General features: G+C 38.7%; 1 non-coding gene across 1 annotated transcript; it reads right to left on the bottom strand.

The window, feature by feature from the left end:
* Window positions 1–3,845: 3,845 nt before the first annotated feature.
* Window positions 3,846–3,952, bottom strand: LOC148293039 (small nucleolar RNA R71). The gene has a single exon (XR_015825948.1). It is a non-coding gene; the product is annotated as a small nucleolar RNA R71 (small nucleolar RNA).
* Window positions 3,953–15,458: the final 11,506 nt, after the last annotated feature.

Below are 15,458 nucleotides of genomic sequence, written 5' to 3' on the forward strand. Positions count from 1 at the left end.
GGAGAAGATAGAACGTGCAAGGAGCTTGCTTGCGTCCTAATCGTTTCAAAGGGGAGTTGTTTTCTGAACTCTAACATTTGGTTATGTCTTTTCCTTATCTTCTTTCCTTTCATTTATGAGGCATTGCTTGTTCTTATACTCTAAACATTGAGGACAATGTTTCATTTAAGTTTGGGGGGAAGGATTCAGTTATGTTGTTTTATTGTCAAATTTTAAAATTTTTAAGTGTGTCTAGTGTCTAATAACGCAGGATTTTGTGTGTTGTTTCGTTATCCTTCCAAACACCTATGATAAGACTTGGATTTAATACTAATATGTTTTTTTCAGAAATTGATAGTCATTGTTTAAGGCCTATGTGTGATTCTGAGTGAACTTTGTCTTGCATGCCATCCTTGCACTTATTGAGCACTTTGCCAAGTTAGTCCAATTTCTTGCTACTTGGAGATGTTATGCAATTCTGCTTATTTCATGATCTTGGTTTCATGCTCTAGAACTTATTTGAATATCTCTTGAGACATTCTGTTGCCATACAATGCTTAGGAAGTGATTTAGGCCATGTTTAAATCGTTTGAGCCTTTCTAACCATCCCTCTACATGTATTCATCCCTAGTCAATCCATTTGAGCCTACGTTAAGCCTTTCTTTGTGTAAACCATTTCTACCATAATAAATCTCTGTTTCTTATCTTTACCTATTCTTTGAGCAATTAAAGCTATCTTTAAAGGAGAGTCATAAAGATTGCAAGGTTTTTGGAGCAAAAGTGAGTCATTAGTGCTGTAACCCAAGTGTTGAAAAGAAATAAGTTTTGGGGTATTGTTAACTAATCAAAAGAGGTAATGAAGTGTGACCAATGTAGTCACGGCCCTAGGGTGTTATAAGGAAAGATCATGGTGATCTAGGGTAAAGAGCCACAAAATTAGGCCAAATAACACATTTGAAGGTGCTGAAATTATGTTGAAAATCTGCTCATGTATGTGTTCCTTGCTTGTTACAAAGTTCAGTAATCTCTCATGCTTTTACCTATGCTTTAGTTGTGCTCAAAATGTTGTTATATCTCCATGTCTCCTCTTTCATTCAACCACTACCCTAAGCCTCATTACAACCCTTGTAAAGTCCTTTTGATCCTTGGTAATGTGTGGTATTACTGTGGAGAGCTGATTTCATAATGAGCTTATGGGGCTCGAAATTCTTGATTGTGCTTTAAGTGTGTGCGCATGTACTTATTTGAGTTGCAGGTGTTGTTCTGATTTGGCATTCACACACTACACTTAAGGATGTCATTGTAAGCTTTGCACACTCTTGAATCATGTGTGGAACTTAGATTGTGATTGTTGTGTTTCTTTGGAACCATATACTTTGATGATTCTTTGAGGATATTGTTTGGAAGGCTAGCTGCTTATTTTCTGTTTTCTAAGTTGTAGTTTTATTTTGTTTGCTCGAGGACTAGCAAAGTCTAAGTTTGGGGGTATTTGATAAGTTCATAATTTCACACATTTGCATGCCTTCGTTACTTAGTAATTTTGTTTAGTTTCTCTTTATTTCAAGTCACTTACCTATGTTTGTGTGTTCTATAGGTTGAAGGCAGCAAGAGATTGCTTTTGAAGCAAAATGGTGCAAAACGTGCAAAAACTGGATATTGAGTTAGAAGTTCATTTCGGACTTATCTTCTTCATCCGAGCTTGGATTGGGCCAATACTTGTGTGGTTGGATCAGAGACATTCTGAACTTCAAAATGGATATCTTAAAGTCATATTTGGATTCAGCCAAACCCAATCCGTGAGCCCATCAAAATACACATCATGCTGACATGAGGATGAGCTGATGGATGCTTGGTCATGGTGAGCTAGGCATGAGCTATTGGTTTCTGGATGGATGCTTGATCATGCTGACATGAAGATGACCTATGGCTGCTGGTGGGATTTATTAGTGCAGCAACCAATTCTGATTATCTAAATACAAGTGTTGTATGCATTAGTCATATTCAATTCAGAATTCCCCTTTCCTTCTCCCTATAAATACCACTTCCATTCCACATCCCAGATACAATTCACTTCATCCATTACTTCCATACACACATTCAGATTCACCACAAAGAGAGAGAGAGAGCTAGCTGCAAAGGAGGGAGAGCTGGGAGCTGTCCTGGAAACTACCTTGCTGCCACCAGCTAGTTCTTCTATTCTCTTTATTCTACCTATGTATTTCTTATCTTCTGTATTCATAATTATGTTTAACTAATCCATTTTGTTAGGGCTTAGGATGAAGCCCTAGTCATGAATATTCAATGTTATGGATGATTTCATAGTTAATTGATTTCCTTGCTTTCATTATCAAGTTGTTAATCTCCAGCTTATTATGTGCTTGATGTATGTTTTCTTGGAGTAGCTAACTAGGATTTTATGCATCTAGCACAGGTTGGGAAGGGGTTTAGATTCACCAATTCTACTCTCCTTTCACAAGCAACACATGAATGGCCTAAGAATCATTCAAGGGGTTAATAACCATAGGTTGACTAGGACAGATACCATGTTCTAGGACTTGTGTGATTATCATATTCTCAAGGAACTTAATGACTCTTATATGCTTTATTCTAAGTAGATACCATGCTTAGGTTGCATATTAGAGATCACGTGTTGTGTAGATACCATGCACAATTACATGCCTTAGGAGAATCATGCATCCTGCACCTAGATACCATAGGCTTGTATGCGATAATCTATTGTTAATGAAGCTTGAGTCAATTTCTATGCATTCATAACTTGGATAGGAAGACTAGTGGTAGATTCCAAGGCTCTAACACTTCTCAATCATTGTTTCACAACTTGTTCATTGCTGCCATTGTTTACTTCCAGCACTTCCATTTCATTCTCTTGTTTTCATTTAAACAACAAAAACCCCCCATTCGAGTGCGTGTGTGGTGCTAGGATTCTGTCCTAGACCTTGCCAATTGTTAGTTAGTTTGTTCTTTGTTTTCAGTTTTTCCATCATTCTAAGTAGTTTAACTTGCAACCAAGTTACCATTCTCCGTGGGATCGACCTCGTATTTCATAAGCTATACTATAAATGGTTCGTGCACTTGCGAGAATTGAAGTTTCTATTTTTAATAACTCATTTTAGTTGTTAGGAATAGGCTCAACAAGTTTTTGGCGCCGTTGCCGGGGAACCGGTAACGATGGTGCTATAGTTAGATTACTTTGAGTGTTTTTGTTTTTGTTTTCGTTGGTTTTTATTTCTGTATTCTGTTTTTCTTTTTAGTTGTTATCTCCATTTGAAGGCACTAATTGGTTTCTTGTGTGTGCATATATGTCCGAATCTGATTCTGAGCCAATTTCACCAGGAACTTTTGCTGTACGTGTTGGTTTGAGGAGGAATTATAGTTCTTTAAGTGCTGAATCTGAGAGCTACGAATCTGAAGGTTCAAGCAAGATGGCAGAGATTCCAAACAACAACAATAATGATGAAGGAGGTGGTGCGCTTGTTGTCCAACCTAGGAAACCCCTGCGTGAATTTTCCATCCCCAAAGTCACTGATCAACCTTCGTGCATCGTCTATCCTCAACTCACAATTGACAGGTTTGAGCTTAGAAGTGGTATGATTCATCTTCTTCCAACTTATTATGGTAATACCACTGAGGATCCTTACATGCATGTTAAGCAATTCTTTGAAATATGTGCTACAATCAAAATTCAAGGACTTGATGATGAGCAGATTAAGATGAGGCTATTCCCATTCAGTTTAAAAGATAAGGCTAAGTCATGGTTATACTCTTTGCCTAATGCTTCAATTCGTACTTGGGATGAGCTTTCTAATAAGTTTTTGCAGAAATTCTTTCCAGCTCAAAAGACTAACAAGATTAGAAAGGAAATTCTTGGTTTCACACAAAGAGAAGGAGAAGCTTTTCATGAATGCTGGGAGAGGTACAAGGAGATGATGAGTTCTTGCCCACACCACAATATAGAGAGTTGGATGCAAATGCAATCTTTCTATGAAGGTTTGCTTGATTCCGAAAGGATGATGGTAGATGCAACAAGTGGAGAAGGACTGATGAACAAAACAGCAGATGAGGCTTTTACTCTCTTTGAATCTTTGAGTACCAACTCTCAACAATGGAGCTACAATAAAGGAAGAGGAGCTCCTATGAAAGCTGTGGTCTCTGAGGTAAGTACTAATAATGAGATTAATGCAAAACTTGATGTTATGTGTTCTTTGCTTCAACAGGCAGTGACTGGCCCTCTAGGAAGCAAAGAGGAAGTTCAAGACCAATCTTTTGCAAAGCACATGCTAGAGCAAGCAAATGCCCTTCAAGGAAGGAATCCTCAGAATGATCCTTACTCAAACACATACAATCCGGGGTGGAGAAATCATCCTAATTTCAGGTGGAGCAATAATTCAAATGTGCAACAATCTCAAGGACCTCCCCCAGGATTTCAAATACAACAAAGGCAATTCCAGCAAGCTCCCCAACAAGTACAAGAGCAAAGGGGTGATCAAATGGGAGAATTGCAAGACATGTTCAAGAAGTTCATGGGGCAACAGATGCAAACCAATCAGAATCTTCAAAATGCAGTGAACAAACTAGAAGTGCAAGTTGGGCAGATTGCATCCTCCATGAGCAATAGAGCATCCGGAACTTTTCCAAGCCAAACGGAGGTGAATCCAAGGCATCATGAGCAAGTTAAAGCAGTGCACATCTTGAGAAGTGGTAAACAAGTTGATAATAAGGTTGGAGATGCCAATGAAGAGCAAGAAGATGGAGAAAACGTGGAGATCATTCAGCCACCACAAGGGCAGCCCACAGGTTCCACCAAACAGCCCCTCAATTCTCTTGGAAAGAGCACAGGCCCTAAGGTATCATCTAATGCTAATCAAGTTCCAATTTCATCTAATGCTTTTAGGCCTATTGCACCCTTTCCCAGCAGGTTATCAAAGTCAAAGAAAGATCAAGGCTTGGATGAGATAATGGAAATATTCAAGAAAGTGCAAATCAACATCCCATTGCTCAATGCCATTGCTCAGATTCCAAAATATGCAAAATTTTTGAAGGATCTATGCACTAACAAGAGGAGATTCAAAGAGCATGAACAGGTTGCATTAAGTGAAGAGGTTAGTGCAGTCTTACAAAGAAAGCTACCTCCAAAGCTAAAGGATCCAGGTTCATTTTCTATACCTTGTATAGTTGGTGATTTTAAGTTTCAAAAAGCTTTGCTTGATCTTGGTGCATCCATTAACCTTATGCCATATCATGTTTATGAGAAACTTAACCTTGGTGAGTTGCAAGCCACATCTGTGAGCATTCAATTGGCAGATAGAACTATCAGGTACCCTAGGGGCATTCTAGAAGATGTTTTGGTGAAAGTAGAAGAGCTGATTTTGCCAGCTGATTTCTTGGTGTTGGAAATGGAAGAAGCACCAATTCATGACAATCAGTTACCACTCATTCTTGGTCGTCCATTCATGGCAACTGCCGGTGCAATTATTGATGTGAAGAAGGGTACATTGACTATGAACGTGTTTGATGAGACAATAGCATTCAAAGTGTTTGAAGCCTCCAAGTTTCCAAGTGATGAGCATGAAGTTTTCCAGCTTGATGCAATTGATAATATGGTGAAAGAAGCACTGCCAATGAGTTATTTGGAGCCTATTGAAGCATGCATCACACAAAGCATAAGGAAAGAAGAAGTGGACAGATTAGAGGCTGTGATCTCTCCTTTACTTCTTGAGCTTGTTTGCAGCATGGATAGCTACATAGAAGTGGGAAAGAGGTATGCAAACCAATTTGAATCTTTACCCGCACCTACTAATAAGGTTTTACCTTCTATTGTGCAGGCACCGGAGTTGGAATTAAAGCAATTGCCAACACACCTTAAATATGCTTATTTAGGTGAGAGTGAGACTCTACCTGTTATCATTGCCTCACACCTCGAACCAAATGATGAGAAGAAGCTTTTGAGGGTTCTAAAAGAGCACAAAACTGCGATTGGATGGAGCATTGCAGATATCAAAGGCATAAGCCCAACATCGTGCATGCATAGGATACTATTGGAGGACAATGCAGTGCCTAAGAGGGATGCCCAAAGACGTCTCAATCCAAACATGAAGGAGGTGGTAAGGAAAGAAGTAATGAAGCTTTTAGATGTTGGTATTATTTACCCTATTTCTGACAGTAAATGGGTGAGCCCAATACAAGTTGTCCCCAAGAAATCAGGTATCACAGTGGTGAAGAATGAAGCAAACGAGCTTGTACCAACACGGATGACCACGGGCTGGAGAGTTTGCATTGATTATAGGAAGCTCAACACAGCAACAAGCAAGGATCACTTCCCTCTTCCATTTATTGATCAAATGCTTGAGAGATTGGCTGGCCATAGCCACTATTGCTTCCTTGATGGATATTCAGGTTACAACCAAATCGCCATAGCCCCAGAAGATCAAGAGAAGACAACCTTCACATGTCCCTTTGGTACTTTTGCTTATAGGAGGATGCCCTTTGGTCTTTGCAACGCCCCAGCCACTTTCCAAAGGTGCATGATGAGCATTTTCTCCGACATGGTAGAAAGGTTTATTGAGGTATTCATGGATGACTTCTCTGTCTTTGGTGATTCTTTTGATCAATGTTTGCATAACTTACGGAATACACCAACCACTACAATTAGGAACGAACTGTCGTTGAAATTGAATTGACCAATTTCTCGGACCTATTGATTTAGGATCGAACCCAAAACTTGGGCAACATCATAATATGGTGGGAGGAGTCATTTGGTTGGTTTTGAGTGAAATCCAATCGCTAGAAGTATGGAATACACCAACCACTCCAATTAGGAAGGAACTGCCGTTGAACTTGAATTGTCCAATTTGGAACACCTATTGATTTCGGATCGAGCCCAAAACTTGGGCAACATCATAATACGGTGGGAGGAGTCATTTGGTGAGTTTTGAGTGAAATCAAATCGCTAGAAGTATGGAATACACCAACCACTCCAATTAGGAACGAATTGCCGTTGAACTTGAATTGTCCAATTTGGAACACCTATTGATTTCGGATCGTGCCCAAAACTTGGGCAACATCATAACATGGTGGGAGGAGTCATTTCGTGAGTTTTGAGTGAAATCCAATCGCTGGACGTATGGAATACACAAACCACTCCAATTAGGAACGAACTGTCGTTCAAATTGAATTGACCAATTTCTCAGACCTACTGATTTCGGATCGAGCCCAAAACTTGGGCAACATCATAATATGGTGGGAGTAGTCATTTGGTTAGTTTTGTGTGAAATCCAATCACCAGAAGTATGGAATACACAAACCACTCCAATTAGGAACGAATTGTCGTTGAACTTGAATTGTCCAATTTGGAACACCTATTGGTTTCGGATCGAGCCCAAAACTTGGGCAACATCATAACATGGTGGGAGGAGTCATTTCGTGGGTTTTGAGTGAAATCCAATCGCTAGAAGTATGGAATACACCAACCACTCCAATTAGGAACGAACTGTTGTTCAAATTGAATTGACCAATTTCTCAGACCTACTGATTTCGGATCGAGGCCAAAACTTGGGCAACATCATAATATGGTGGGAGGAGTCATTTGGTGCGTTTTGAGTGAAATCCAATCGCTAGAAGTATGGAATACACCAACCACTCCAATTAGGAACGAACTGCCGTTGAACTTGAATTGTCCAATTTGGAACACCTATTGATTTCGGATCGAGCCCAAAACTTGGGCAACATCATAATATGGTGGGAGAAATCATGTGGTGAGTTTTGAGTGAAATCCAATCGCTAGAAGTATGGAATACACCAACCACTCCGATTAGGAACGAACTGCCGTTGAACTTGAATTGTCCAATTTGGAACACCTACTGATTTTGGATCGAGCCCAAAACTTGGGCAACAACACAATATGGTGGGAGGAGTCGTTTGGTGAGTTTTGAGTGAAATACAATCGCTAGAAGTATGGAATACACCAACCACTCCAATTAGGAACGAACTGCCGTTGAACTTGAATTGTCCAATTTGGAACACCTATTGATTTCGGATCGAGCCCAAAACTTGGGCAACATCATAATATGGGGGGAGGAGTCATTTGGTGAGTTTTGAGTGAAATCCAATCACAGGAAGTATGGAATACACCAACCACTCCAGTTAGGAATGAACTGCCGTTGAACTTGAATTGTCCAATTTGGAACACCTATTGATTTCGGATCGAGCCCGAAACTTGGGCAACATCATAATATGGTGGGAGGAGTCATTTGGTGGGTTTTGAGTGAAATCCAATCGGTAGAAGTATGGAATACACCAACCACTCCCATTAGGAACGAACTGCCGTTGAACTTGAATTGTCCAATTTGGAACACCTATTGATTTCGGATCGAACCCAAAACATGGGCAACATCATAATATGGTGGGTGGAGTCATTTGGTGTGTTTTGAGTGAAATCCAATCGCTAGACGTACGGAATACACCAACCACTACAATTAGGAACGAACTGTCGTTGAAATTGAATTGACCAATTTCTCGGACCTATTGATTTAGGATCGAACCCAAAACTTGGGCAACATCATAATATGGTGGGAGGAGTCATTTGGTTGGTTTTGAGTGAAATCCAATCGCTAGAAGTATGGAATACACCAACCACTCCAATTAGGAAGGAACTGCCGTTGAACTTGAATTGTCCAATTTGGAACACCTATTGATTTCGGATCGAGCCCAAAACTTGGGCAACATCATAATACGGTGGGAGGAGTCATTTGGTGAGTTTTGAGTGAAATCAAATCGCTAGAAGTATGGAATACACCAACCACTCCAATTAGGAACGAACTGCCGTTGAACTTGAATTGTCCAATTTGGAACACCTATTGATTTCGGACCGAGCCCCAAACTTGGGCAACATCATAACATGGTGGGAGGAGTCATTTGGTGAGTTTTGAGTGAAATCCAATCGCTAGAAGTATGGAATACACCAACCACTCCAATTAGGAACGAACTGCCGTTGTACTCGAATTGTCCAATTTCTCACACCTATTGATTTCGGACCGAGCCCCAAACTTGGGCAACATCATAATATGGTGGGAGGAGTCATTTGGTGAGTTTTGAGTGAAATCCAATCGCAAGAAGTATGGAATACACCGACCACTCCAATTAGGAACGAATTGCCGTTATACTTGAGTTTTCCAATTTGGAACACCTATTGATTTCGGATCGAGCCCAAAACTTGGGCAACATCATAATATGGTGAGAGGAGTCATTTGGTGAGTTTTGAGTGAAATCCAATCGCTTGAAGTATGGAATACACCAACCACTCCAATTAGGAACGAACTGCCGTTGAACTTCAATTGTCCAATTTCTCACACCTATTGATTTCGGATTGAGCCCAAAACTTGGGCAACATCATAATATGGTGGGAGGAGTCATTTGGTGATTTTAAGTGAAATCCAATCGCTAGAAGTATGGAATACACCAACCACTCCTATTGGGAACGAACTGCCGTTGAACTTGAATTGTCCAATTTGGAACACCTTTGGATTTAGGATCGAGCCCAAAACTTGGGGAACATCATAATATGGTGGGAGGAGTCATTTGGTGAATTTTGAGTGAAATCCAATCGCTAGAAGTATGGAATACACCAACCACTCCAACTAGGAACGAACTGTCGTTGAAATTGAATTGACCAATTTCTCACACCTATTGATTTCAGATCGAGCCCAAAACTTGGGCAACAACATAATATGGTGGGAGGAGTCATTGGGTGAGTTTTGAGTGAAATCCAATCGCTAGAAGTATGTTATACACCAACCACTCCAATTAGGAACGAACTGCTGTTGAACTCGAATTGTCCAATTTCTCACACCTATTGATTTCGGATCGAGCCCCAAACTTGGGCAACATCATAATATGGTGGGAGGATTCATTTGGTGAGTTTTGAGTGAAATCCAATCGCTGGAAGTATGGAATACACCAACCACTCCAATTAGGAACGAACTGCCGTTGAACTTGAATTGTCCAATTTGGAACACCTATTGATTTCGGATCGAGCCCAAAACTTGGGCAACATCATACTACGGTGGGAGGAGTCATTTGTTGAGTTTTCAGTGAAATCCAATCGCTAGAAGTATGGAATACACCAACCACTCCAATTAGGAACGAACTGCCGTTGAACTTGAATTGTCCAATTTCTCACACCTATTGATTTCGGATCGAGCCCAAAACTTGGGCAACATCATAATATGGTGGGAGGAGTCAATTGGTGAGTTTTGAGTGAAATCCAATAGCTAGAAGTGTGGAATATAGCAACCACTCCAATTAGGAACGAACTGCCATTGAACTTGAATTGTCCAATTTGGAACACCTATTGATTTCGGATCGAGCCCCAAACTTGGGCAACAACATAATATGGTGGGAGGAGTCATTTGGTGAGTTTTGAGTGAAATCCAATCGCTAGAAGTATGGAATACACCAACCACTCCAATTAGGAACGAACTGCCGTTGAACTTGAATTGTCCAATTTGGAAGACCTATTGATTTCGGATCGAGCCCAAAACTTGGGCAACATCATAATATGGTGGGGAGAGTCATTTGGTGAGTTTTGAGTGAAATCCAAACGCTAGAAGTGTGGAATACACCAACCACTCCAACTAGGAACGAACTGCCGTTGAACTTGAATTGTCCAATTTCTCACACCAATTGATTTCGGATCGAGCCCCAAACTTGGGCAACATCATAATATGGTGGGAGGATTCATTTGGTGAGTTTTGAGTGAAATCCAATCGCTAGAAGTATAGAATACAACAACCACTCCAATTAGGAACGAACTGCTGTTGAACTTGAGTTGTCCAATTTCTCACACCTATTGATTTCGGATCGAGCCCAAAACTTGGGCAACATCATAATATGGTGGGAGGAGTCATTTGGTGAGTTTTGAGTGAAATCCAATCCCTAGAAGTGTGGAATACACCAACCACTCCAATTAGGAACGAACTGCCGTTGAACTTGGATTGTCCAATTTCCCACACCTATTGATTTCAGATCGAACCCAAAACTTGGGCAACATCATAATATGGTGGGAGGAGTTTTGAGTGAAATCCAATCGCTAGAAGTATGGAATACACCAACCACTCCAATTAGGAACGAACTGCCGTTGAACTTGAATTGTCCAATTTCTCACACCTATTGATTTTCGATCGAGCCCAAAACTTGGGCAACAACATAATATGGTGGGAGGAGTGTTGCGTAGATACAGCTGCACCAAAATGGATTCAGCTGCATCCTCAACTTGTGATACTCGCAAGTGCACGAGCCGTTCGGTAGTATAGCGTATGTAAGTGCGAGGTCGATCCCACGAGGATTGGTGATTGAATGATCCAATTCAGTTTCCCTACACAAAACAGAAATGAAAAAGAAAGGAAATAAATAAAACAAGGAAGAAAGAAATAACTAACTCAAGCAGATAAGTTCCCAAGTTCAATTAGATTAATGGATTGATTCTAGCTAAAGTATGATTAAGCCATGGTGTGTGGTCATAACCTTGTGTTCCTAATTCCCTAATTTGATCATTTGTTGTCTAACCTAAAATTAAGCATTAGGAACCCATTAAGCATAGAAGAACAATTTAAACAACCAAGCATGTATCTAATCCCTGTTGTCGAATGTCCATACATACTCTTCCTATTCATAGTTCAATTCGAATTAAAGCATGGTGTATACTCTTAATTCAAACCAAGATAGCTAACATGCAAGCCTAAATGGTGATCAATCATTCAAACTAGCATATTAACTTATAAGCATAATGAATAGGAACAAAAACCATAATTGAAACTTGGAAACTAATCAAACTTGAAATTAAAGAAAAGAATTTACATAACAATGAAAATTAAAGTAGAACTTGGAAAGACTTAAGGAGAATTTCAGCACAAAGATCTCATTATAACAATTGAAAACTAGAAAGAGAAACTAAGAGAATTTGAGGGAGAGAAGGGAAGGGAGCTCTAGAGAAGTGTTTGAGAGCTCCCCCCCTTGGGGTGTGTTTACAAGCTTGGGAAACCTCACTATATATAGGCCTAAGGAAGCTGAAAATCTGAATTAAGTATGGCTAATGCATACAACACTTGTTTTATAAAATCTGAAATGGTTGATGCACTTCACTAATGCATACAACACTTGCATTATAAAATCTGAAATGGTTGATGCACTTCACTAATAAATCTCACCAGCAGCCCTAGCTCATCTTCATGTCACCATGACCAAGCTTCCAACCAGAAATAATAGCTCATCCTGAGGTCAGCATGACCAGCAACTTCAAGGGCTTACGAATTGGGCTTCCCTTAAGCAAATTAAGACTTTAAGCACTCAAACTTGAAGTTCAGAATGTCTTCTTTCCAGCCATATATCATTTGGGCCAATCCAAGGTCGGAGGAGGAAGTTAAGGCCAAAACAAATTGCTAACTCATTTTGCGCGCTGATAAAATCCATCCTGAGCATGGCTCTGTGTTTGCTAGGTAACAGACTCCATATTTATCCAATGGGACTGAAGTTTGGATATGTTATAGTATACACCCATTGGAACAACTTTCATGAAGAATGTGGCCTCATCCGAGCTGTGTAGGTTGCTGAAACAAATATTGCAATGTGACCTACGGAACTGGACTGGCAGGGGGCTGTAGCCAAAATGAGTTTGTCTTTAAGCACTTCTTCCCTTCATCCAAATTAGGCCTTAACATGCTTGAATTGCATGAATTATGCTCTCTTGCTCTATTTGCCTACAAAACACACAAAGGAAGGCAAATAACTTAGAAATCTAAGAAACTAAGCAAAAGAAGTAAGTAAATAGGGCATGTATATGTATGAAATTATGAGCTTAACACACCCCCAAACTTAGATTTTGCTAGTCCTCGAGCAAAACAAAAGAAAAAATAAAAATAAAAATAAAAATAAAAATAAAAACAAAAAAATAAAAACAAAACAAGAAGTTAACTAGACCACTTTCGTAGGTAACTCGATTGCATTGAGCGTATGCAACAAGCCTTTAAACCTCTAGGCATCCCTAGTAGGAGGAGTTGTGTCTCCTGAGGGTTTAACAGATACGATACCCACAAACGTTTTTCTAACTCTACAAAACAAAATGGTTAGAAAACTTATTAGATTTATTAGTCCTTAAGCAAAACCAAAAACAAAAACCAAAACAAAAATAATTACAAAAACAAAACAAAAGTAAGACTCAAAACAATCTTCCCGAACATTTTATGAAGAGAAATGACTCATGCACATAACTCAAAAGTTTTAACAATAAAAGCTCAGTTTTAGACAATATTTACAAGGTGGCAAAGTTCAAAACACAACATGCTCAAAGTGTGGTAGTGTGATAGCCAAATGCAACAAATTCCCCAATCTTAGTTTTCACACAATTTCAAAAATCATACAAAGCACAAATTCAACTTCAAATCTCACCAAAATTGTCCTCTCACAAATGAATCACTCAGAAGAGGGCTACAATGCAACACTCAGTTATAAACATGAGATTAGAGTTAAACCATAAGGGACTTAACTCGCAATAGAAAGATGAAGAACTTGCATTAATATGATCTCAAGAAGGATGCCAAACACTTAAAAGTAGAAAAATAAATGCAATTCAACCACATGACATTTAAGATCAATTTAGGTCTTTAGCATAAGTTGTAATGGGGCCAAGGGTGTAAGGTGAGTAAGAAATGAAGGGTATGGATAAAACAAAGTCCAAGAAACTCAAAATATAAGAGCATAAAACAATTGTTTACAAGACTTCGAATCATCACGATTAGATTTTTTCTTTTACACGATCAAAACTCCTTATACCTTCATTTACAATTATTCATACTCCTTTCCTTGAATTGAACAAACACCAATTTATTTTGAAGGCCCAAAAATGAAACCCAAAAATGAAATTTCATTCAACCACCACTTAATCACAACTTTTCTCTTTTCTTTCACCAATTGAGTGAAATTTTTTTTTTTCTTTTTTTCTTCTATGTAATATCCCTTCCCAAACTTAGCATGAAAAACACATCCGAATTAGAGCTCATGAGTTCCTTAGAAAGGTAAATTCTTGTTTTTCGGGCTAAGGCGAGGAAATATAATTGGTAAAATGAAAGAAAAGGTTTACATGTAGGCTCAAAATGGTTAACAATGGAAAATCATGCTTAAGCATGCATAAGGTTAGCTTGAAAGGCACAAACGATCCAAAGAGGGCCTTAATATCACTTCTTAAATGTCATGAAATCAAATTGCATAAGAATGAATGACTTTTAAGTGTTCAACCAAATCAATGAGTAATGAGATCAAACAACAACTTTGATGACAAGAAAATAAGAGTATGTATATAACACTCATGAATTGAAGTACAAGGCTCAAAAGCTCACTTTATATAGTTGGTTAAATAAGTCTAATTTATGATTCATACAATTCTTTAGATCATGCAAATCCTTTAATTGGAAAATTATGAAACAAATGGCAAGTGCAAAGAAGGTTTCGAACATGTCATGCTAGAACGATGCCAAATTAATTAATTAATTAATTATTATTTTTTGCAATAAAAATTTACAAGGAAAAAAATAAATAATAAATAAATTTCAATTTTTTATTTAAGTCATGCAACATTTATCACAATCTCATCATAAGTGTTCGGAAAGTGACTCAAATCAAAACAAGACTCAAAATATAGAAAAAGAAAAACAAGCAAGAAATTAATTAAATTTTTTTATTTATTTATTTTTAATTTTTTAATTTTTTTATAAGAAAAACTAAATTTACTTGGTAAACTCCAATACCCCCAAACCTAGATATGAACATTGTCCTCAATGTTTAAAAATTAGGAACAAGCAATGTCATAACAAGAAATGAAAGGTACAAAATATAAAATCACAAAACACACAAGAATTGAAATACAAAAATTAAATAATTACAAAATAAAAAATACAAACAAACAAACAAATAAAATAAATAAATAAAAACGAAACAGTAAAACACTCGAAACAGAAAACAAACAGTCTTACCAAAACCCAAACGATTGAAAGCCCAACCCAAAAGAAGTTAACACACTTTGAAACCTAACAACGGTGAAAACCCGACCCGCAAAGAAATCCAAAGCCCACACGTTTGTTATTATTATTATTTTTTAATTTATTTATTTTTATTTAATGAAACGTGAATTGGGAGTGCGAAGGCGGGATTTATGAAAAGAAAGAGTGTGGTCCCTGCTGCCTCGATTCCTAGGAAGTGATAGGCAAAAGGAGTGAGGGACGTGTCGGCGCGCAGATGCCGCTTTCACATCCCCCAAGCCTGAATTATTGGCCTCTTGGGTGAAGCGGGACGACTTTTTCACTTTGAAGGTGGTGAAAGGTGAAAATGCAATTAAGGGGGGTTGGGAAACATGTGGCCGTAAGGGCCGCACAGAACTCAGAACCGCAACGGCTAGGGTTTAGCAGACTAAGTCT

The sequence above is a fragment of the Prunus avium genome, chromosome 7, assembly GCF_965620075.1.
Source record: "Prunus avium chromosome 7, drPruAviu1.hap1.1, whole genome shotgun sequence".
In the NCBI taxonomy this organism is placed as follows: Eukaryota; Viridiplantae; Streptophyta; class Magnoliopsida; order Rosales; family Rosaceae; genus Prunus; species Prunus avium.